The sequence below is a fragment of the Cornus florida genome, unplaced genomic scaffold (genome assembly GCF_030987335.1).
Source record: "Cornus florida cultivar Cherokee Brave unplaced genomic scaffold, ASM3098733v1 CherokeeBrave_3.0.0_Hap2_Chr01, whole genome shotgun sequence".
NCBI lineage: Eukaryota > Viridiplantae > Streptophyta > Magnoliopsida > Cornales > Cornaceae > Cornus > Cornus florida.
Window position 1 is genome coordinate 70,865,263 of NW_026775571.1, and position 26,069 is coordinate 70,891,331.

General features: G+C 34.3%; 1 pseudogene; it reads left to right on the forward strand.

Annotated features, from left to right (window-relative positions):
• Window positions 1-9,098: 9,098 nt before the first annotated feature.
• The window catches only part of LOC132274402 (DNA-directed RNA polymerase II subunit RPB2-like), a 50,807-nt pseudogene continuing 33,836 nt past the window's right edge, over window positions 9,099-26,069 (forward strand).

Genomic DNA, 26,069 nt, shown 5'->3' on the forward strand with positions numbered 1-26,069 from the left:
GTTGAAATGACCAAATAAAAGGTTGCTTGGGCAAAGAAGCTAGCTTTAGAAATGATTGAAAGTGATTATATAAAACAATTTGCAAGATCTAGATATTATTGTGCCTTAATCAAGGAAATAAATTTTGGGAGTGTTGTTAATGTAAGAACAATGCCCTATATTGATGAGGGTACTTCATTCTATAGATTGTTCTTTTTCCTAGAGGCTATGTGGAAAGGATTTTTAATGGGACGTAGACCATTTATTGGTCTAGATGTATGTTTCTTAAAAGGATCCTATGGGGGACATTTAGTGTGTGTTGTTGGTAGGGATGCTAACAATAGCTTTTATCCAATTGCAATTGCTGTTGTTGAGGTAAAATGTAAGGACTCTTGGGAATGGTTCTTTGGTGAATTGGTAGGGTTAGTTGGCAATTATCAGAAGTACATATTTATCTCAGATCGATAGAAGGTATACATGTTTATATTTCCATGTATATGGTCATTTATTATCTTACTTTAATATTTTACATATTTACAATATTTATTTTGTCAAATTACAGGGTCTAGTTGAGGTATTTGAGCATAGATATCCTGGAGCGGAAATTAGGTTCTATATTAAGCACATGTATGATAATTTCAAGCAAAAAATCAAAGGTAGTATATTAAGGAACATATTCTGGAATGCAGCCACATCATACACTGAATCTAATTTTGTGCTACATATGCAAGAGATGAGGACAATTGACAAGGTTGTACATGACTGGTTAATGTATTCTTGTAAATGTTTGGGCAAGGTACACATACACTAGAATAAGTAAGAATAACCTATGTGTAAATAACATGTGTGAGTCATTCACCAGCTACATTGGGAAGGAAAGGGAAAAGCCTTTAATTTAAATATTTGAGAGATCAAAAAACAACTGATGCTAAAGTATCAAAGTAATAGAGAGACGATAAATAAGGTTAAAAGATTGTTATGCCCAAAAAATAAAAATAAATTAGATAAGATCTCTGAAGATGTAAGAAGCATGCATGTGGGTTATGCAGGACATGACAAGTATCAGGTGGATAACATGACATGGAATGATGTTGGAATTAGTGATTATGTGAACCTTGCACAGAGAACATGTACTTGTAAGTATTGGGACAAAACTGGCATACCTTGCAAACATGCGGTTGCAGTAATATTGGATAGGAGGTATGATCCAGAACTGTTTGTTGACCCTTATTACTATAGGGAGACATACTTTAAATCTTATGCATATGTGATAACACTAATGTCATTAAGGAATATGAAAAGAGAAGTTAGTACTTCTCTAATACTGCCAACACCTCATAGGGCTAGACCATAAAGACCTAAAAAGAACAAGAAAAGGGGTTTAGATGAGGGTCCTTCAAAAGGTCCAGTGGTGAAGAGGTCAAAATTGATATGCACTAAATGTACTGTCTTGGGTCATAATATCAGGACTTGTATAGCCCTTGAGCCTGTTACAAAACAACCAAAAGGTAAGGGTAGAAGATGATCAATAATAAGAGGTACATGTGGTGTAGGTTGTGGTATGGATGAAACTGTTGATGGTAGGGGTGGGGGACCTGCTTACGTGGTGATAAGAGAGCTAACAGTGGTAGGGGTGGGAGAGTTGGTATAGCAGTTAACATAGGTGGTAGGAGAGCTAACACTAGTAGGAGTGGGAGAGTTGGTGTGACAGTTAATAGAGGTGGTAGGAGAGCTAACACTAGTAGGGGTGGGAGAGTTGGTGTAACAACTAACAGAAGTGGTGGAAGAGTTGACAGAGATGCTAATAGGGCTGCTAGTGTTGTAAGAGGTGGTGGCAGTGGTGACAAAGCTGCTACTATGGTTGTTGTGTTCACAAAGGTTGTGGCAGTGGTGACAAAGCTGTTAGAGGTGGTAGGGGAGTTGAAAGAGCTACTAGAGGTGGTGGTAGTGGTGGCAAAAATGATGGAGGTGGTAAGAGACGTGTTGTCCTTCATTTAGAGGTATAAATTAGAATTTATTATTTCATATTTATTATACATTATACACATATATGTTGACATTTATTGTTTTATTTAATAGCCATCAACATCTACCCAACATTATGGTCTTGGTGAAAGAGCTATTGTTGGTCATTCAGAAGTATAAAAATTGAACCTCTTATTATTTTCTTTTGGTTAAATTAAATTAAATTGAATTAAAACACATTTTGCTAACTAGATGTGTTGTACTTTATTGAATAGGGCATCAACATACACCCAATATGAAGTGGTTCTTATAGACTTTCCATCCACACTTAACACACAAGAATGATGGCATGACAATGAAAGTAATGGCAAATTTTTGGTGTAACTTCTATGAACATAGTGAAAATTTTGAAGATTATGAACAAAGTTAAGATTTTGTGTAGCTTATCATATGTTTTCTTAATGTTTACTGAAATGACAATATATGTATAGCTATAATGAAGGTGTTGGTTTGATTATGATAATAATTTTTTTGGGAAATTACATGTGCATGTGCTATGTATGTTTTGACAAGATTTTTGACATTATATGCCATGTATCTTTTCACAGAAATGATATTATATGGTCTGTTGTTTTCACATGATTCTATATTTTTTTGCACATTCATTATGGTCCAATTTCAACACTTTGCAAATGTGCATTTGAGGAAAAGTTGCACACTCATTATGGTCCAATTTTAACACTTTTCATACTCATTACAGCTCCAATTTTTTTCACTTTGATTGTGTTTACTGCCATTAGTGGTCCCTCTTCAAAATGCCAAAAGTTAAAGACTTCTAAATAAATACACTTTTGCTCATGCACTTTGACAATTCAGAAAATACATTGCATACACACTTCATAGGGCTTCAGAAAACACTTTCCATACACACAAGCTCATACAAATTCAAGGAAATACATACAATATACGTTGATAGTTCAAAATTAAAACCAACTCACTATTTTATTCCTAAATCTATCAAATATTCAACAACAGAGAACATCACAAACGGGAATTGAATGTATCATACCAGTACTTCAATTCAACAATTTCACCTTCACTAAACTTGCTGTCAATATCTTTAGTATATGCTGGCTTTGTCGAAATCGGATCACACCATGCCCGTAAAGAGCATCTTTTTATGGAACAAGAATAATATATCTTCCCTTTGTTGTTAAACTTATCTAAACAATAGCTGGATAGCCATAATCACATATTATGTTGTTATATATAAGATCTTGCCTAATAATAGATTGTGTGGTGGAAGAAGACATTATGGCTTCAAATAATCAATGTTGGGCTAAGATTGGTTGTGATTTAGGCTTTCAAATCATCAATTAGGGACTTCAATTGATCGATTACGGCTTTAATGGAGGACGATAACTTCTGCTATTGTTACAATGGAAGACACCACTGAAATTAGAGAAGAAGATAACTGAAGCTTTGATCTGTAAAGGAACGTGCAATCTCTTTTATGGTATAATAAGGGCAATTTCATCATTACAAGAGAATAAGGTTATTTTTATTAGCATAATGCAGTCTATGGTGCACGTGATGGTCACTTGATGAGATTATGTTAATTTTAGACAGTTAACTAACGGGTAGAGGGTGATATGATAGACTTTTAAAAACATGAAGGGGTATTATGATAGTTTTTTTAGTTGAGGCGGTTAGTTGATAGTTTTGGGAAACAACAGGAGGGGAGGGGGGGTTTATGATTTTAACCCTAAATTTTAAATGTTAATATATATATTTTTTGGAGTAATTGTTTGGAAACTTTTTACTTTTTAATTATTTCATTTTAATATTTACATCGTAATATTAATTTATTGATAAAAAAAATCCAACAACATGCTATAGTTTATAAAATTAATCATAAATAACCGCTTAAGTAAGATGTTAAGTATGTTACATGGTACCCTTAGATATTGTATATAATTTTTAATTAGTTTATGCAATCGTACATAATTCATATAACACGTACATCGTCTATACAAATGAGTCAAGAGAGGTTGACTTTTTTGAAAAAGTAATGATAGAGAGTTCGACTAGGGATGGCAACGGGGCGGGTTTAACTAAACCTTACTCCGCCTCGTTAGAAAATCCGTCATACCAACTCCGCCACTACTTTAGGACGGGTTTGTAATTTGAATACAATGCCCGCCTACACATCAGTAGACAAAGTACTGACTCCGCATTGCGTATTCTGTTTAATTGCGTGGATGAGGCGGGTTATGCCACTTTATTATTTAGTAAAAAAAAAAAAAAATAGCCCAATGTGCTCAAGTTGGGTTGATAAATAAGTTGAAAGAACTTTTAAATTATTAAATAGTGAATATTATCATTTTAACAGGCCCTTGCAACAAAGCAATAAAGGTCTTAAAAATATTAAATATATTATATATATAATTTTAAAGGTACATATATAATCGGGGCGGGGCATGTTTATCACTACATTCGCCTCCACCCCAAATCCGTTTCGAGTTTTTAATTATTTTACCAAACCAGCCTCAAACCCATTTAAAGACTACCAAATTCACCCCATTAGGGGCGGAGCGGAAACTCGCCGGGTCGGGAAAAATTGCCATCCCTAAATTCTAGGGTCAAACACATCTAACAAAATTTATATTTAGAATAACATTGTGACGTCATCATATTGAATAACATCACGGTGATGTCATTCTCCAATCACATAAAATAGTGTGATTGGATACATGATACCTCTTACCTTGACTCTTGAACCATATGTATACAATATTGGAAATGATATAATTGACGATTTATGTGCCACGACATAAAACTGACTAAAATTTAATGTATCACTCCATTAAAATAATGCATAATCGATCTTTCAAATTGAGAACCTTTATACAAGTGCTATATATATGGGAGAGTACATACAACATCTCTGAATTTATAACCACCAAAGAAACTCTTAATTTGGGGTAATATTTTTTGGCTTTTGCACAGAGAGAATTATAGAAGTTTTTTCAATTATAAAGGTTTTCACCTGCCGATATGAGATAATCCAAGATCATTCAAAGCATAGTGCAATCTCATATGCTTTTTGGATGGAAGAGTAGTGTTGATTGCAATTTTTAAATTTATTTGGTAATAATGTTAAATAAAGTACTTTTATTACTAATTTTATACTAAAAAACATGTGTTAATTTTTTAATATTAAAAATTGTAAAATTCCACTCAGTTCAATACTTTATGATGATCAGCTAGTATTTGATTTTTTTTTTTTTTTTTTAAATCACATATTTTGTTTATGATATAGTGTTTTATTTAGTACTAAAATATAAATAAGTTAAACATAATTTAATGATTATTAATTTGTATTTAATTTGGGATCCTGTGATAAAACTAGGATATTCATTTAGATTAGGATATTCATTTACTGTTGAGAGTCCCCAAAAATTAGGATATTAGATTGCTATTTGTTTGTAATAGGGACAAAGTTATATTTATAAAAAATACAAATAGATTACATTATCTAAAAAAAAAATTAGTTATCTAAACAGATGAACCACACTCAACACAATTTTAAAAGTCACAATTCCTAGTTGACTTAAACACGCTTTTCCTTTTTTATTTTTATTTTACGTAGGCTCTGTTTTAATTTTTCACTAAACATATTCGACGGTATTGTTTTAGAATGGAAGTGTTTTTTTGTGGTAGAAAAGCGACCCAAACACCCACTAAGATGGGTCCCACTAAGCTTGACACCTGGAATCGATATAGAGTGTTGTTACGTTGGGCTGAATAGAATGGGATCCTGATTAGAGTCCAAAAGTTGAACATCTACAACTCATTTACGTGCATAGAAGCTGAAGTGATATCTTTAATATTCTTAATATCAAAGAATCACACCGTATGACTCGTTGTCTTTACTCCAATGAACAATGTCTTTCGTGTCTCTAGCAAAATACTATAAAAGGTTAGTGTAAGCAAATCTTGTATGGTTGGCCCGATGGAGAGAGCTGAACCAAACATAAAATAACCGTTATAAATAACGGAACTCTGCAACATATACCAGATTCAAACCTGGTAATGGAGCCTCAAGCTCTAATAACTGATACTCCATTGAGAATGTGGGGAAGATCCCATTCAATCCAAGTTCTTCAGATTCAGCGAAATAATTCTAGCTTTTTCATGGAATTTGGCAAATTTTTAGCTTTCCAGTGGTAAAAAGCCCAATTTACAAAGGAATGTCAATCCGGAGAGGAAACAAGCTGAATGAAATTCCACCTCGGAATGGAAAATGGGTTGTTTCAGATGATACGGAGGAACCAAGTGGATGGAGAAGGGAATTGAGGGTGGGAATATGGGATAGGTACTCGACAATATGTCTGTGAGAGAAAAAACTAGCAAAATTTGTTTGGATTACAAATCCAATAACTTCCAAGGTGAGTATACTGCTCAAACTCGAGTGGGTTAAATTTATTCTAGCTTCTGGTTTGCTTAAGCTTAATCTAGTATTCTCAAACTCCGGTACTCCAAGACCTTTATCTTACGTTATCTGACGTTGGCCTGTTTTGGTCTTGATTCAGGCCAAATGGTTACATTCAAAACCCCTTTTCCACCATCGTACTCTATCCAAGCTTGGATTGGTTTTTCACTCTCCAACCTCACTCCTTCCTTTACAGCAATATGACTAAAATGATAAGAAACCGGCTCGGATGCAACTGAGGCCATGCTATTGATGTTGATTCCAATATGGTTGCCTGGGGTATCTGGTGCCTCTGTGTGCCCATCAATAGTGTCGAATTCAACAGCAAAGATATGGTTTGAGGGGTTCCCATCATTTGTTGAGTTAAAAATTCCGAGGTAGTGATCCCCTTCAGCTCCAGGAAATTGCGGTGAAGGAGATAAAATGAAGACGAGGCCATAGCTGCCTCTGTTAACATCTTTGGGGACTTTTTCAAAAACAAGTTTGTACTAAAGGAATTAGAAGAGTTGACAGAAGAAGAATGTTTGGTGAACAATTGTATTGGTTGGGGATAGAATGCATGGCCTCTGACTTTAGTAGAAGCTTTGTTAGTAAGCTCAAGAGCTCCACTATGTGGGATGATGGTAGCAAATCCTACTAGAAAAGGTTTGTTTGGTTGAATCCATATCTGTCTGTTGGGTTGCATCCGTTGTAGAGGAAATCAATGGATTGAGAAGGCACAACATCATCAAAAAGGAGGGAGAGAAGAAGAGCTACGGAAATGGGAGTAGCCATGGAGTTAATAAACCTACTCTTGGGGCTATGAGATCAATCATTGATTCTCAATCCAAAGGGGACCTTGCTACACCATCCTGTTTCAGTTCTTAAGTGGTCATTTGTGCACGCTCTAAAAAAATATATTAAGAACTTGGTATTGGTCGCGCTGCTAGTGCATCCTTTTGCAATACCGCCCATAGTTTCATATTGGTCTAAAGGATTATATGCATTACTTTCTTTCCCTGTGCCAATCAAGCTATAAGCTGCCGAAGGATCTCACTGCTAATTTAGTAACCTAGCTTCAAGGCAGTACTTGAATAGCCAAGGGTCTTTTAACATGCAACTTAAAAGCTGGGAACCGGGAAAGAATTTGTGGAGGGAAACACTAAGAAAATGGTTGTGAGGAATCAAGGAAAGATTGGCTGGCGAGTGGCTGTATTTGAGGATCAGAGGGCCTTCTTACAGCCAATTGTAAGTCTGGAAGAGAGTTTCTGAACCATTTTTATCCTTGCTTTTGATTAAGAAGGGCATTGCTAAGGATCTCAGCTGAAGTAGCTTTTTCCATATCCAACTGCTTAGTTGAGGTATGCTAAAATCCCCAAAACATCTCCTTCTGATTAAGTATTTTGTTTGTGTCATAGGTTGTTCTGAGTATTTGACACAAGTTTCCACATATGTTTTAAAATTGCTGCTCTATTTTGTGTTTCCAAGCTACGAAAACCTAAACCACCATTTAAAATGTTGAAGTAGACTTCACTGGTGACACCACTTGACCAATGGATTGGATTGACATAGTTTATTTGGTGTGTATTTTCCGTTTACGTAGCATAGCTCATTATTAAATAGTTTTCAAATTTAGCTTTTTCATGAATTGATCATTTGAGTTAATTAAGTCTTAAGAGGACATTCCTCTTCATTGACTGGTAATGATAAACCAAGATGACTCTGGTATTGTTAAGACACCCCAAGGCAACACCGAAATCAGCATAATAAATTTGTTATGCAGCCCCCTTGAAGCAAAGCAGTTGATGGTTACCTGGGGTATCTGATGCTTCTTTGTTCCCATTAATAGTGTTGAATCCAACATCAAAGGTATGGTTTGATGGGTTCCCATCGTTTGTTGTGTTGAAAATTCCGAGGTAGTGATCCCCTTCAGCTCCGGGAAATTGTGGTGAAGGAGATAAAGTGAAGGCGAGGCCATAGCCACCTTGGTTATCATCTTTGGGGACTTTTTCAAAAGCAAGTATGTACTAAAGGAATTAGAAGAGTTGACAGAAAAAGTATTTTTGGTGAACAATTGAATTGGTTGGGGATATAATGCATGGCCTCTGACATTAGTAGAAGATTTGTTAGTAAGCTCAAGAGCTCCACTTTGTGGGATGATGGTAGCAAATCCATCTAGAATAAGGTTTGTTTGGTTGAATCCATATCTGTATGTTGGGTTGAATCTGTTGTGGAGGAAATCAATGGGTTGAGAAGGCACAACATTATCAAAAAGGAGGGAGAGAAGAAGAGCAATAGAAATGGGAGCAGCCATGGAGTTAATAAACCTACTCTTGGGGCTATGAGATCAAGCATTGATTCTCAATCCAAAGGGCCCTTGCTACACCATCCTGTTTCAGTTCTTAAGTGTCCATTCGTGCACGCTCTGAAAAATTATATTAAGAACTAGGTATTGGTCGCGCTGCTAGTGCATCCTTTTGCAATACCGCCCATAGTTTCATATTGGTCTAAAGGATTATATGCATTACTTTCTTTCCCTGCGCCAATCAAGCTATAAGCTAATTAAGTAACCTAGCTTCAAGCAGTACTTGAATATCTAAGGGTCTTTTAACAGGCAACTTACAAGCTGGGAACCGGGAAAGAATTTGTGGAGGGAAACACTAAGAATCATCTGAGTAAAATGGTTGCGAGGAATCAAGGAGAGATGGGCTGGCGAGTGGCTGTATTTGAGGATCAGAGGGCCTTCTTGCTGCCAATTGTTAGTCCGAAAGAGAGTTTCTGAACCATTTTATCCTTGTTTTTAATTAAGAAGGGCATTGCTAAGGAACTCAGCTGAAGTAGCTTTTTCCATACCCAACTGCTTTGTTGAGGCATGCTAAAATCCCCAAAGCATCTCATTCTGATTAAGTATTTTGTTTGAGTCATAGGTTGTTTTGAGTATTTGACACAAGTTTCCACATATGTTTAAAATTGCAGCTCTGTTTTGTGTTTCCAAGCTCAGAAAGCCTAAACCACCATTTAAAATGTTGAAGTAGTCTTCACTGGTGACACCACTTGACTAATGAATTGGATTGGCATAGTTTATTCAATGTGTATTTTCCGTTTATGTAGCATAGCTTATTATTAAATAGTTTTCAAATTTAGCTTTTTCATTAATTGATCATTTGAGTTAATTAAGTCTTAAAAGGACATTCCTCTCCATTAACTGGTAATGATAAACCAAGATGACTCTGGTATTGTTAAGACACCCCAAGGCAACACTGAAATCAGCATAATAAATTTGTTATGCAGCCCCGTTGAAGCAAAGCAGTTGAGGGTGATAGGTTGTATCTTTTTTTTTTTTTTTTTTTTTGGGGACGTTTTCTAACTCTGTTACATATTCAAAGTTGTCAAAATTTATATGTTTACAGACCCATAAGAGTGAGATTCTTTATTTTATTATTCATTTACTGGAAGAAAAAAGAAGATGTGGAAGCCCCATAATTGTGAGATTTAATCGAGTCAATATATCTTATGCCAAACAATTTTCTAATAAATTATAGACCAGAAGAAGAAAGGACATTATAGAAAGGAGATTGTGTTATATATGGATCAATTTAAAGGTAAATGGAAAACAATAAAAGATTAATACATAATTTTCTTTATTGAACACCCATGAATGTGATAGAAGGTGCAGGGTGCATTAAATCGATCAATATGGTTTGGGCAAGTGCAAACAAGACTACCTTAGATATAGTGAAATAGAATATCTGCCTGAAGTAGTTGGGTAAAAAATTGTTATGTTTAACTGAATGATGGACTTCTGATATAAAATAGTCATTGATTAGTTGCTTTAGTTGGTTGGTCAAGATAACTTATGTTAAAAGTTTGACTGAAGGTGGAAATTGAAGATCTTTATGTGATTTTAGTGCGAAGTAGCTTTAGGTGGTTGGTTTTGTAATTTGTTTTTCCTGTGTTCCTGGGTGGTTCTTGGAAAAGCCTAATATTTTTTTATGTTAGTTCGGCTGAACTGAAATTATGGTTTCGCTTATGATAATTGGTTAGCTGTTTTATGACTATATAGTTCTGTAACACCGGCAATCCTGGGTTGCTTTAAATGAACCTATGAGACAAAGGATGTAAAGATTCATCATTGTTTAATTGTAATTGTAATTGTAATTTAAGTTTTACCAGAACCTATTGTATTTATTGGTTAGTTAATGCAATTGTATGTGGGAGATACAATTCGGTAATTGTTTGATGGGAAGCAAAAATGAAAACAAATTTTGTGTTGGTCTGAGTTCCTTCTTGATGTTGGATTGTCATTTCTTAGTTTTTTGCCTAAGAAGCATGGACAATTCTATGGAGCTTCCATGTTTGTGACATTTGTAGACACTTTTAGACACGTGTTTGAACTTGTCCTTGGCTGTAATTTCCAAATAAATTACATTATGTCATAAACTTGGCCGGTGCAGCTAAGGCACTGCCCAAGTGATTTTTGTAGCACAAACACATTTTAAGAGGAATCACATAAGACAATTTTGAAAACAAGATGACATGCCCGAATTATTCAACCTATCTTTTCTATGGTATACGTGGTCACCACAAATACAATTGTAATGGCAAAAATATGGTAAAAGTATAGTAGTAGTATATTTAATATAATTATCTTTCTGACTTTAAGTCTCATCTTCCACATTATAAATTAATGGAAGTTCTACATATTTTATATAATAAATATGCCTTACAAAGCGCCTTTTTCCAACTATTTAGGGTCAGCATTTTATATAAATAGATATACAAACCATGTTTGTATTCTGTTCTGTAAAAATAAATGTGATTTTAAATGTTACAAGAGAAATAAATTATTATTGTTATACTATCCATAGAGTAAATAGTTTTGTTGATTGGTTGATTGAAAGTAGAAATAGAATTTCCTTTATGGGTTAACTTTGCTTCTTGGTAGTAATGATTATGGGTGTCTTGCAGACCATCTATAAGATTAGCTTTGGTCAGATATATTTTAGTAAGCCAATGATGTCAGATGGAGAAACGTGACTTTGTTTCCGAAGGCAGCGAGATTGAGGAATCTAACATACTCAGCTCTGTTGTATGTGGATGTCACTAAAAGATTGATAAAAAAAAAAAAAGGGCATGATGGTGAAGAAGTAACTGAAACTCAAGATTTTACTAAAGTCTTCATTGGGAAGGTATGCGAATTGGATTCCGAACTGATGTAAGTTTGACAACAGGGAATAGGCTCTTATGCCTCTTTGTTGTCCTTCAGGATTGACTTTCTTCTTCTTTTTTGCCATATGCTTTAGGTTCCTATAATGCTCCGGTCGAGTTACTGCACATTATATCAGAATTCAGAGAAGGTTTTGACGGAGCTGGGAGAGTGTCCATATGATCAAGGTGGGTATTTTATTATCAATGGGAGTGAAAAGGTTCTAATTGCTTAGTAGAAGGTGAGCACCAATCAAGTCTGTGTTTAAGAAGAGGCAGCCAAACAAGTATGCCTATGTGGCGGAAGTCCGATCAATGGTGGACTCCCAGAACAGGCCACGCAGTAGCATGTTTGTGTGGATGCTTTCACAGAATTGTGCCAAAGGGGTAATGGGCATTAAATATGGTGTTTAGGGGTATTTTTTGGAGCACTCTTTTGTTTTGTTTTTTTGTTTTGTTTTTTTTTTTTTTTTTTATCCCCTTTGAATTCTTATGGAATTTATGAATTTTTTGTTGTTGTTTTTGGGTATGTTATGTAACTGCAGGGTTCCTACCCTTCCATATATTCGGACTGAGATTCCTATTATAATTGTGTTTCGGGCATTAGGATTTGTTGCTGACAAAGATATATTAGAACATATTTGCTATGATTTCTTTGACACTCACCCTCCTTGGAAGAAGCATTTGTAGTATAAAATCAACAGGTAACTCTCCCACTGTATTATATCATCATTTAAATTTTTATATCTGTTATCCTTTTTTTTTTTTTTCAACGGGCAGTTAGTGTGAGATTAGCTTTTCTTTCTGGTTTGCTTTGTATTGAATAAGCTAAACTTCAAGCAATATGAATAAATATAGCGGTTCATGTTTCCAATATGAACTAAACATAATCTTCGGGCTTGCTGGCATTTAAATTGTTTTTCCCTTTCAAAAGTAATGTCCTTTCAGTTCTAATTCATATTTGATTTTTTAGCAGCTTCAATATATTTGTTTAGGTTTCAGCTCTTGTTTCCTAGATTGCAAATTCAGTTTCATTTATATAAATTAATTAATTTTGGGACTTAATCTGTATATGTTATTGTAAATGTTAGCATCCATTTGATTTCTTCTCTCTCTTTTCTTTTCTTTTTTTTCTTTCTCGCTTTTCTTGTGGTGATGTGGCAGTGTGGCCTTACTGAGATGGTTATGCTTTTCTTCCTGTATTGCAGGTTGCACTGGACTACATCGGGAAACGAGGGGCCCCTGTCGGTGTCACAAATGAAAAGAGGATCAAGTATGTGTTATGATTGCTGGCTGTTGCTATACTCGAGTGTAAAGCTATCTTTTGTGCTTCTTTTTTTGTTTAAGAAGAGTCTCCTGTTCATTTACTTCATAGGTATGCCAAAGAGATCCTCCAAAAGGAAATGCTTCCTCATGTTGGTGTAGGAGAATATTGTGAGACACAGAAAGCTTACTATTTTGGGTAGGTTTCGTCTAATTTGAATATGTTCCTTTTTTGTGGCTTCTTAGTGATTTAGAGAGACACTAATTGCTTTTCTACCAGATATATTATTCACCGGCTTCTGCTACATGCAATTGGACGAAGGGCGGAGGATGATAGGGATCACTATGGCAATAAGGGACTCGATCTTACTGGTCCTTTGCTTGGTGGCCTCTTTCGAATGGTTTGTCATTGCTTGAATATTTTGGAGCTTCTATGACCATTTGAAAGTCCTTGATTTTCATTTGGGTTTTCAATGATTTTGGGTTTCTAAAGTTTTGGTGGTTGTTAATCAGCTAGTCAGAAAGTTAACAAGGGATGTGAGAGCTTATGTTCAGAAGGTTTTTTTACATACGGAGTCTTTTATATAGTTTATATTTGATGCTTTTGCTGGTGCTTGAATGTATATAATTTTGTGCATCGTGCAGAGTGTTGACAATGGGAAGGATGTTAATCTGCAATTTGCAATTAAAGCTAAACCAATTACTAGTGGCCTTAAATACTCACTTGCTATTGGGAACCGGGGGCAGGCAAATGCAGCCGGTGAATGTGCAGTATCATTTTTAAAATGTTCTCCGATTTCTATAGGTGTTAAATCGCCTAACATATGCCTCCACTTTGTCACACTTGTGAAGATTGAATTCTCCAATAGGGCGAGAAGGTATTTTAGTTTTCTCTGTCAGTGTTTGTTCAATGAAGCTGTTAAGGGTCTAGATTTCCCCATAAGAGCTCTCTCTCTCTCTCACACACACACACAGTTTCATCTATGTTGCAACTCCATTGCTTGTTTATTTTTTCTTAACCTTCAGCTTTAACTGTGTTATAAATTGCATTTACCAGGGAAACTAGCAAAACCACGGCAGTTGCACAATTCCCAATGGGGAATGATGGGCCCTGCAGAAACTCCTGGAGGACAAGTGAGTTTGCTGCATAATATAGAATTCTGCGTTATAATTTGCATCTTTTTCTACGTACATTTGTGTGTCATCTGGTGTTACATTAGGCTTGTGGACTGGTAAAGAATCTTGCACTGATGGTGTATATAACAGTTGGATCAGCAGCATATCCCATTTTGGAATTTTTGGAAGAATGGGGTACTGAGAATTTTGAGGTAGACTATTTTGATTTTGGTATGTGTGGCTGTTATAATTTTAATAAGCTTCTTTCCTTGGTTTACAATTTTCCTTTTAATTTAGTTCAGAACAACTTTCAAAAAGAGGGCTATTTTGATTGACCATCAGAGTGTAGTATAAACTTTCACATACAAGTATCAACAGATTCACAAGGACCAACAAATCAAAAACTACGTTCTTACTGATCAAATCAAAATAAAAAATATATATATGCAATTCAAAAATTTATTAATACACAATTTTGTAGCCTATAAGAATACAAAAATAGGAAGAAACTACTCTGCTAAATTCTATCTTTGGATGTCTCTAGTAGCATGGATTAGGAACAACCCAAATGGGTGCTGGTTGAATCTTCTGCCAATCATCTTCATCTTCATTAATCACTTCTATACTCTGATTCTCCATGTCAAACCTGCCCGTGTCATGCCCATACATGTCATTCTCACCCAAATGATCACAATAGTAATTGTCCGTGAAGTAAATCGAATTCCCTTTACAAGATGGAAAACCCTTTGCTGAATGTGACACAGATTGATTCCGACCCAAAAACAGCACGCGATCATCGCCTATTGATGCCAGTTGTTCCCATGTTTTCTGACTGAAATCCAGCTTGTAAACATGAAATAGCTTTGTCAAGTGAGAACAAATACAGCATTGGTTCTCTTCATCAAGAAGGTCTGCCTCATGAACAACTACACCGTCCCAGCGAACATGATTCCCAATATACCTCACAATAAGCAGCAGATCACCCTTTGATTCCACTATGTAACTTTGAATGGTATAAAGATCATCTCCAAGAGAATTTTCAAATTCCACCCTTTTCTCAGGAAAAATAGGCTCAATCTGCATCTTTTTTGCAGGGACAGAATTATTGAAATCCCAGATTTCAACTGAAGCTGTTTCACCCAAAGCAATAATATGATCATGGTGAGAAATGATATCACAGTAGGCATGATCTGCACCGTCCAGGGCAGTCCATTCACTGTCTCCATACTTCCAAAAGGCAAGCTTGGGATCAATTACACCATATATTACTCCTACCCAGTAGTTGTTCTTACTCTGAATTGGGTCTGATGAGAGTACAACTTTCTTAATATCCCGGACAAAGAAGCAATGAAGGCTTGTTTTGCGAACTTCAAAAAGAGGGAGTTGAATCCTAGCCCCCAAGAATGGATTGAAGATATGTGGGAATGCTTCTTGGTCCAACAAAATCAGCCACCCATGGGATGATCCTTTGCAATTACCCAAGTGTTCTGGAATATTCATCATCTGCTTGTACACTTTTTTCTCTGTAAAATTGTATAAGCAAGGGCTATTTTTTTTGCCATGATCTGGACCAGGAAGCAAGAGCAACGGTTGATCAAATAGGGGACTCTCTAGAGATGATTTTATGGCTTCTGCAACAGAGCACCAAGAACGACACACTGCTCCGGCGCTAAGCAAATCGACCACAGACAATCTGTTCAGGATTGACTTCCACAAGTTAGTGGGGAGTCCAGACCAATTCGGTGGTGTTGATGATGCTGATGTTTTTCTTCTTTTGATGCGATGACCCAAATAGGTTTTCTTGGAAATCACTGCCATGTCTATGTCTATGCTTCGAAACTCTACAGAGATTGATCACAAAATAGTTTCTTGTATGCGTATGTCTCTGTAATTTCTTGTAGACACAGAGATTGATCACAAAATAGTTTCTTGTATGCGTATGTCTGTAATTTCTTGTAGACAGAGAGATTTATCACAAAATAGTTTCTTGTGTGCGTATGTGTGTGTAATTTCTTGTAGACAGAGACATTGATCAGAATAGTTTCGCACCGGCGGCCGGCTGTATATGTTATATGTTATAGGCCGGTGTGTGTATATGTTACCTGAAAAGGCGGTGCGTATGTAAAGGCGGCGGTGTGTATGTTATATGTAAAGGCGGCGGTGTGTATGTTATAAAGGAGGTGTGTGTTGTGGGCCCAATTTTGGCCCAATAGTTCCGTTTACACTCTGATTTTGCCTCACTCAAATCCAACTATATATATACATAGATATATTGCTAGGGTATTAGGTGCTTTTGCCCGACTTATCTACAGGATAATGTGCAAAGCATTCCCTTCTAATGGGTAAGGTAAAGTTCGGCGTTCGGACTTGATCCCAATAAATTGCTTGCACTTAAAGAAAATCGAAACTTTAAACTTGATAAATCCGACCTAAATTTTGAATAAAAATGGAACAATTATTATTTTTAATCATTTCTTCTTAATATTTATATCAAATTGCTATTTTATTAATAAAAAGAAAAAATTCCAATAGCATGTTAAATTTTAGAAAACTGCAGTGAGATGCATTTGGTGACAAAAATAAGTGCGGTTAGATAATAGAGGTTTCATCCAAAAAGCGCGTTCACAAAGTTACAAATTGTAACTTTTAAAATTGTGTTTTTAAGTAGATGTAGATTTTTTATGATATTATATTGTTTTGGACAATTTAATCCCTTTTTACTTTTTATAAATACAATTTTGTCCCTAGTGTTAAAAAATATATACAAATATTATGCAAACCAATTTGTGTTGCCTAAAAACGGGAACTTGCTAGTATTGTTGTTATTATACCCTTCCCTTTAAGAAACCTATATATTAGAAATTTAGTGTCCTTCCTTTTAAGGTTTCACCTATATATTAGAAATTCAAGTTATATTAGAGGTTTAGTGGAGTTTAGTTCCATAATCATCCAATTTTTTTTCATTTATCCAAAACCTATATTTATATTATTTCTTGTCCATATATATCAACATGTTTTTTAGATCAACTTCTTGAATCGGGTAATTATTACTTTTGATTAAAACTATCATAAAGCTACAATCAGTATATTCATGAAAAAAACAAGCAATAATTAGTAAAACTAAATTTCGATCTTGAATCCTATACAATTTGAATTTCATAAATACGAGTGCTAATGTTTTTTTTTGTAAGCAAGAATTCATATTAAATAGAACCAAAACAAAATATACAGAGGGTAGGGATACTATTAGTAAATTCGGTAGTAAAAGTGCTTTAAGCAACATTGTTACCAAACAAATTTACAAGTGCTTTAAATATAAAAATCGCTTTATAAAATACATTACCAAACGCATAACATGCTTTTTACTTACAGTAATTTTATAACCGCTCTACTAAAAACGCTTTTATAGTTTAAAGTAAGTATAATACTTGATTCTCTTATGATCTTATCTAAGTTAACGACACTGACACCGTTTCATTTTTGAAGTGTTGCCATTTTTGAAAATTGAGAATCCATTCATAAATAAGTGAAAAATTTATTATATTACATGAAATTTTTTATAAAACTAATATGAAAATTTTTTTTTGGTGGAAAAATAATGTAGTGATAGCTGTTTACAAGAACCCATGATCTGATGGCCCACGGACCAGTGTGATCCAACCAGAAAGCTTTCCTTGTAGGCTCGAAAGCCCAACCCAATTTTGACCCCTAATTTCAGCTTGCATGTAGTTATAATATACATCTTTCGAATTCCACGTGGCTTGACATTATTTTGCTATGAAAAAAAATAATAATAAAAAATCATTGCACAAGAAGTTCCAAAAAAATGCCATTTAAAATATTGTAAGCTCTACCTACTATCAGGTTTGATCTTGGATTTCGAAAGATAGGAATTGTAAAGCGCTACAATGGTTCTTTGTGTAAATGTTGTGAAATAAAAAAATTTACTATAACTCTTGGTTAGTGTCATTGGAAGTTAAAAATCAAGCATATTTTATTTTTAAAAGTAGCATGAGGTTAATTGAACACGATAAAATTCGCTGACGAGATTTACTATTGCATTCAAATGATCAACATAAAGATACTTAACTCTGTTTGAGGGTGCTCTCCTTTTTCCTAATAATAAGGGGAATTTTGACCGAGTTGTCACTCAGTAGCTTACGAAAAAAGAAGCATTATTTTTACCTAAAAAAAGAAAGAAAAAAGAAAGCATTATTCTTGATTTTTTTTTATTTTATAATTATTTATTGATTCTCAATGTGTAACAAACCAAGTCCACATCAAATGCCTTTTCTCCTAATCTCTTGAATTTTGAAAATCCCCCGACGTATGTGTCTTAAAAACCATAAATGATGTAAATGTTGTGTACAAATTTTGAATTTGAAAATTAAGAATTAGTAAATGGAACAAATATTCTATTTTCACTGTGTATGTAAAAAAATCACAAAATCTATGTGATCTGACAAAATTAGAGAACCATACAATAATTTTTCACTATTTGTATATAAAATTTGGGTTAAAATCATAAAACCCCTATGTTATTTCCAAATTCTTCATATAACCCCCTCAATTATCAAACAACTCCCTGAAGTAAGAGAAACTATCACGTTGACCCCATTTTGTGACGGAACCGTTAAGTTGTTGCGAAATGATAGTAATGTCATTGTTAATATATTAATTATTTATTAGGTAAAATTGTTGATTTTAAATGGCAAGTTTGACATTTGTGTGAAACGACGTCGTGTGAGGTGATACACACTCCCTCTCAAATAAAACACTCTTTCTAATAAAACGATTTGTGCCCTAAGTGTTGTGTTGTATTTGTGTTTATGTGGGCAGTGTATGGAAGCGAGTGCATGTTGAGTGCGACCGTTGAAAGCAAGTATTGTGTGTGTGCAATCGCTCATTGGGAGAAGATCGTGGTGGATTCCAGGTGGTTTGTGTCACATTTGTTGGATAAAATGGTGCCAGGTGTGGACAAACTTTGACTCATTGTCGTTGTTTTGTAGTACTTAGAGTTTTATATTCGTTCATTTTTTATGTGGGTCCTTATTGTTGGGTGGGTATGATTCAAGATGGGTTATGTCAACTGTTTGGGAGTACGATATTAAGGTTTAATGTTATTGTAATCAAAATTAGGGTTTGTTTATAGGGCTATGGTCCTAGCGAAAATTAGGGTTTGTTTATAGGGTATTGGTCCAGTGATCTATAATTAAGTTTTTTGTTCATAATATATGTTTTGCATAATTTATTTTTTGTAATTTATTATTGAAATTAGTTATAAATACTATTTTTTTTGTGGAACTGTGTCAGGACTATTTCTTTTACTTGTGTCATGTTTGCTTTTGATTTTGTTTTGATGGTTTATGATATTTGTTTTATTTAAAAATTATTTGTTTTAGGTTTTAATCCCGCTTTTGAAAAGTTTTACACACTGGAAATGCATTATAGTAGTCTGTTTGGTAGTATATATTTAAGTCCATTTTTTTGGTGGGTCTGTTGAGATCTATGAGGTATAGATAGTGATCTTATGTCAATGATAGAAATTAAGTACAAGATAAGATTGTTTGGTTATCCACATAGAACAAGTAAACTGTTCTACAAGTCTTACATTGATAGGATTGTTAAGGAATTGAAGACTGACAGGGATATGATTGATATATTCCAAATGTACCATATGTTCTGCCTAATTAAATTATATGTGGTGTCAATTCCTGAAGTAGGAAATGCAATACCACCTGAAGATAAGAATGAGAATAATGTTGATGTGCCTGCAATAGCAAGTGAAGATGAGAATCAGAATGATGTTAATGTGCTTATAATACCATATGAAGATGAGAATGAGAATGAGAATGATGATGTGCCTGTAATACCAACTGAAGATAAGAATGAGAATGACAATGATTATATGCCTGTAATACCAACTAAATATGAGAATGAGAATGATGATGCGTTTGCAATACCAACTTTAAATGACAGTGATTTTGATATGCCTAAAATTAAATATGGGAATGATGTAGATTACAATGACAATGTTTGTTGGACTTCTATAATGACAACTTTATGGTAGATATGATGGATGCAACAAATGGAATAAGAAATTATGAAGAAGCGTATAGGAGGTTGATGAAGTAAGAAATAATGAATATGCAACTGAGGTGAATGAGGGCAGAAATGATGTTGACCATCAAGTAGATGACGTAACTGAGGATACACAACCTCATATTGAATCTGATAAAGACGATGATAGTGATAAAGCTTCTGAATATGTACCAAGTGAGGAGTTGATGAGTTTGGCTTTTTCAAGTGGTGGAGAGGATGAGGATGATGCCACAAGTGGGCCATCTTATCTAAATTTCAATGTTCATACAGACTTGGGAAACAAGAAACTTGAAATAAGCATGAATTTGGTTGGGCAGCAGAATTTAGAAAAGCAGTCAGGACATAGCTATAAAAGGCAAGTTGGATATAACATTTCAGAAGAATAATGGAGATAGAATCTATGCAAGGCAAAATGTGGGTGGATGATTCATGCCTCTAAAAATGGTGAAGATAAATAATCCTTCCAAATAAAAAAGTTCATTGATTATCACAACTGTACTGGTGTAAGGCACAATAGGCAGTTGACATATAGTTATATTGCAAAGCATTATACTGGAAAAAAACCAAATTGCACATTGGATGGCTTTGTTGAAAATTAATTTAATGTTGAAATGACCAAATAAAAGGTTGCTTTGGCAAAGAAGCTGGCTTTAGAAATGATTGAAAGTGATTATATAAAACAATTTACAAGATCTAGATATTATTGTGCCTTAATCAAGGAAATAAATCTTGGGAGTGTTGTTAATGTAAGAACAATGCCCTATATTGATGAGGGTACTTCATTCTATAGATTGTTCTTTTTCCTAGAGGCTATGTGGAAAGGATTTTTAATGGGACATAGACCATTTATTGGTCTAGATGTATGTTTCTTAAAAGGATCCTATGGGGGACATTTAGTGTGTGTTGTTGGTAGGGATGCTAACAATAGCTTTTATCCAATTGCAATTGCTGTTGTTGAGGTAAAATGTAAGGACTCTTGGGAATGGTTCTTTGGTGAATTGATAGGGTTAGTTGGCAATTATCAGAAGTACATATTTATCTCAGATCGATAGAAGGTATACATGTTTATATTTCCATGTATATGGTCATTTATTATCTTACTTTAATATTTTACATATTTACAATATTTATTTTGTCAAATTACAGGGTCTAGTTGAGGTATTTGAGCATAAATATCCTGGAGCGGAAATTAGGTTCTATATTAAGCACATGTATGATAATTTCAAGCAAAAAATCAATGGTAGGATATTAAGGAACATATTCTGGAATGCAGCCACATCATACACTGAATCTAATTTTGTGCTACATATGCAAGAGATGAGGACAATTGACAAGGTTGTACATGACTGGTTAATGTATTCTTGTAAATGTTTGGGCAAGGTACACATACACTAGAATAAGTAAGAATAACCTACGTGTAAATAACATGTGTGAGTCATTCACCAGCTACATTGGGAAGGAAAGGGAAAAGCCTTTAATTTAAATGTTTGAGAGATCAAAAAACAACTGATGCTAAAGTATCAAAGTAATAGAGAGACGATAAATAAGGTTATAAGATTGTTATGCCCAAAAAATAAAAATAAATTAGATAAGATCTCTGAAGATGTAAGAAGCATGCATGTGGGTTATGCAGGACATGACAAGTATCAGGTGGATAACATGACATGGAATGATGTTGGAATTAGTGATTATGTGAATCTTACGCAGAGAACATGTACTTGTAAGTATTGGGACAGAACTGGCATACCTTGCAAACATGCGGTTACAGTAATATTGGATAGGAGGTATGATCCAGAACTGTTTGTTGACCATTATTACTATAGGGAGACATACTTTAAATCTTATGCATATGTGATAACACTAATGTCATTAAGGAATATGAAAAGAGAAGTTAGTACTTCTCTAATACTGCCAACACCTCATAGGGCTAGACCATAAAGACCTAAAAAGAACAAGAAAAGGGGTTTAGATGAGGGTCCTTCAAAAGGTCCAGTGGTGAAGAGGTCAAAATTGATATGCACTAAATGTACTGTCTTGGGTCATAATATCAGGACTTGTATAGCCCTTGAGCCTGTTACAAAACAACCAAAAGGTAAGGGTAGAAGATGATCAATAATAAGAGGTACATGTGGTGTAGGTTGTGGTATGGATGAAACTGTTGATGGTAGGGGTGGGAGACCTGCTTACGCAGTGATAAGAGAGCTAACAGTGGTAGGGGTGGGAGAGTTGGTATAGCAGTTAACATAGGTGGTAGGAGAGCTAACACTAGTAGGAGTGGGAGAGTTGGTGTGACAGTTAATAGAGGTGGTAGGAGAGCTAACACTAGTAGGGGTGGGAGAGTTGGTGTAACAACTAATAGAAGTGGTGGAAGAGTTGACAGAGATGCTAATAGGGCTGCTAGTGTTGCAAGAGGTGGTGGCAGTGGTGACAAAGCTGTTACTATGGTTGTTGTGTTCACAAAGGTTGTGGCAGTGGTGACAAAGCTGTTAGAGGTGGTAGGGGAGTTGAAAGAGCTACTAGAGGTGGTGGTAGTGGTGGCAAAAATGATGGAGGTGGTAAGAGACCTGTTGTCCTTCATTTAGAGGTATAAATTAGAATTTATTATTTCATATTTATTATACATTATACACATATATGTTGACATTTATTGTTTTATTTAATAGCCATCAACATCTACCCAACATTATGGTCTTGGTGAAAGAGCTGTTGTTGGTCATTCAGAAGTATAAATATTGAACCTCTTATTATTTTCTTTTGGTTAAATTAAATTAAATTGAATTAAAACACATTTTGCTAACTAGATGTGTTGTACTTTATTGAATAGGGCATCAACATACACCCAATATGAAGTGGTTCTTATAGACTTTCCATCCACACTTAACACACAAGAATGATGGCATGACAATGAAAGTAATGGCAAATTTTTGGTGTAACTTCTATGAACATAGTGAAAATTTTGAAGATTATGAACAAAGTTAAGATTTTGTGCAGCTTATCATATGTTTTCTTAATGTTTACTGAAATGACAATATATGTATGGCTATAATGAAGGTGTTGGTTTGATTATGATAATAATTTTTTTGGGAAATTACATGTGCATGTGCTATGTATGTTTTGACAAGATTTTTGACATTATATGTTATGTATCTTTTCACAGAAATGATATTATATGGTCTGTAGTTTTCACATGATTCTATATTTTTTTGCACATTCATTATGGTCCAATTTCAACACTTTGCAAATGTGCATTTGAGGAAAAGTTGCACACTCATTATGGTCCAATTTTAACACTTTTCATACTCATTACAGCTCCAATTTTTTTAACTTTGATTGTGTTTACTGCCATTAGTGGTCCCTCTTCAAAATGCCAAAAGTTAAAGACTTCTAAATAAATACACTTTTGCTCATGCACTTTGACAATTCAGAAAATACATTGCATACACACTTCATAGGGCTTCAGAAAACACTTTCCATACACACAAGCTCATACAAATTCAAGGAAATACATACAATATACGTTGATAATTCAAAATTAAAACCAACTCACTATTTTATTCCTAAATCTATCAAATATTCAACAACAGAGAACATCACAAACGGGAATTGAATGTATCATACCAGTACTTCAATTCAACAATTTCACCTTCACTAAACTTGTTGTCAATATCTTTAGTATATGCTGGCTTTGTCGATATCGGATCACACCATGCCCGTAAAGAGCATCTTTTTATGGAACAAGAATAATATATCTTCCCTTTGTTGTTAAACTTATCTAAACAATAGCTGGATAGCCATAATCACATATTATGTTGTTATATATAAGATCTTGCCTAATAATAGATTGTGTGGTGGAAGAATAAGATTGGTTGTGATTTAGGCTTTCAAATCATCAATTAGGGACTTCAATTGATCGATTAATGCTTTAATGGAGGACGATAACTTCTGCTATTGTTACAATGGAAGACACCACTGAAATTAGAGAAGAAGATAACTGAAGCTTTGATCTGTAAAGGAACGTGCAATCTCTTTTATGGTATAATAAGGGCAATTTCATCATTACGAGAGAATAAGGTTATTTTTATTAGCATAATGTAGTCTATGGTGCACGTGATGGTCACTTGATGAGATTATGTTAATTTTAGACAGTCAACTAACGGGTAGAGGGGATATGATAGACTTTTAAAAACATGAAGGGGTATTATGATAGTTTTTTTAGTTGAGGCGGTTAGTTGATAGTTTTGGGAAACAACAGGAGGGGAGGGGGGGTTTATGATTTTAACCCTAAATTTTAAATGTTAATGTATATATTTTTTGGAGTAATTGTTTGGAAACTTTTTATTTTTTAATTATTTCATTTTAATATTTACATTGTAATATTAATTTATTGATAAAAAAAATCCAACAACATGCTATAGTTTATAAAATTAATCATAAATAACCGCTTAAGTAAGATGTTAAGTATGTTACATGGTACTCTTAGATATTGTATATAATTCTTAATTAGTTTATGCAATCGTACATAATTCATATAACATGTACATCGTCTATACAAATGAGTCAAGAGAGGTTGACTTTTTTGAAAGAGTAATGATAGAGAGTTCGACTAGGGATGGCAACGGGGCGGATTTAACTAAACCTTACTCCGCCTCGTTAGAAAATCCGTCATACCAACTCCGCCACTACTTTAGGACGGGTTTGTAATTTGAATACAATGCCCGCCTACACATCAGTAGACAAAGTACTGACTCCGCATCGCGTATTCAGTTTAATTGCGTGGATGAGGCGGGTTATGCCACTTTATTATTTAGTAAAAAAAAAAAATAGCCCAATGTGCTCAAGTTGGGTTGATAAATAAGTTGAAAGAACTTTTAAATTATTAAGTAATGAATATTATCATTTTAACCGGCACTTGCAACAAAGCAATAAAGGTCTTAAAAATATTAAATATATTATATATATAATTTTAAAGGTACATATATAATCGGGGCGGGGCGGGTTTATCACTACATCCGCCTCCACCCCAAATCTGTTTCGAGTTTTTAATTATTTTACCAAACCAGCCTCAAACCCATTTAAAGACTACCAAATTCACCCCATTAGGGGCCGAGCGGAAACTCGCCGGGTCGGGAAAAATTGCCATCCCTAAATTCTAGGGTCAAACACATTTAACAAAATTTATATATAGAATAACATTGTGACGTCATCATATTGAATAACATCACGATGATGTCATTCTTTAATCACATAAAATAGTGTGATTGGATACATGATACCTCTTACCTTGACTCTTGAACCATCTGTATACAATATAGAAAATGATATAATTGACGATTTATGTGCCACGACATAAAACTGACTAAAATGTAATGTATCACTCCATTAAAATAATGCATAATCGATCTTTCAAATTGAGAACCTTTATACAAGTGCTATATATATGGGAGAGTACATACAACATCTCTGAATTTATAACCACCAAAGAAACTCTTAATTTGGGGTAATATTTTTTGGCTTTTGCACAGAGAGAATTATAGAAGTTTTTTCAATTATAAAGGTTTTCACCTGCCGATATGAGATAATCCAAGATCATTCAAAGCATAGTGCAATCTCATATGCTTTTTGGATGGAAGAGTAGTGTTGATTGCAATTTTTAAATTTATTTGGTAATAATGTTAAATAAAGTACTTTTATTACTAATTTTATACTAAAAAACATGTGTTAATTTTTTAATATTAAAAATTGTAAAATTCCACTCAGTTCAATACTTTATGATGATCAGCTTGTATTTGATTTTTTTTTTTTTTTAAATCACATATTTTGTTTATGATATAGTGTTTTATTTAGTACTAAAATATAAATAAGTTAAACATAATTTAATGATTATTAATTTGTATTTAATTTGGGATCATGTGATAAAACTAGGATATTCATTTAGATTAGGATATTCATTTACTGTTGAGAGTCC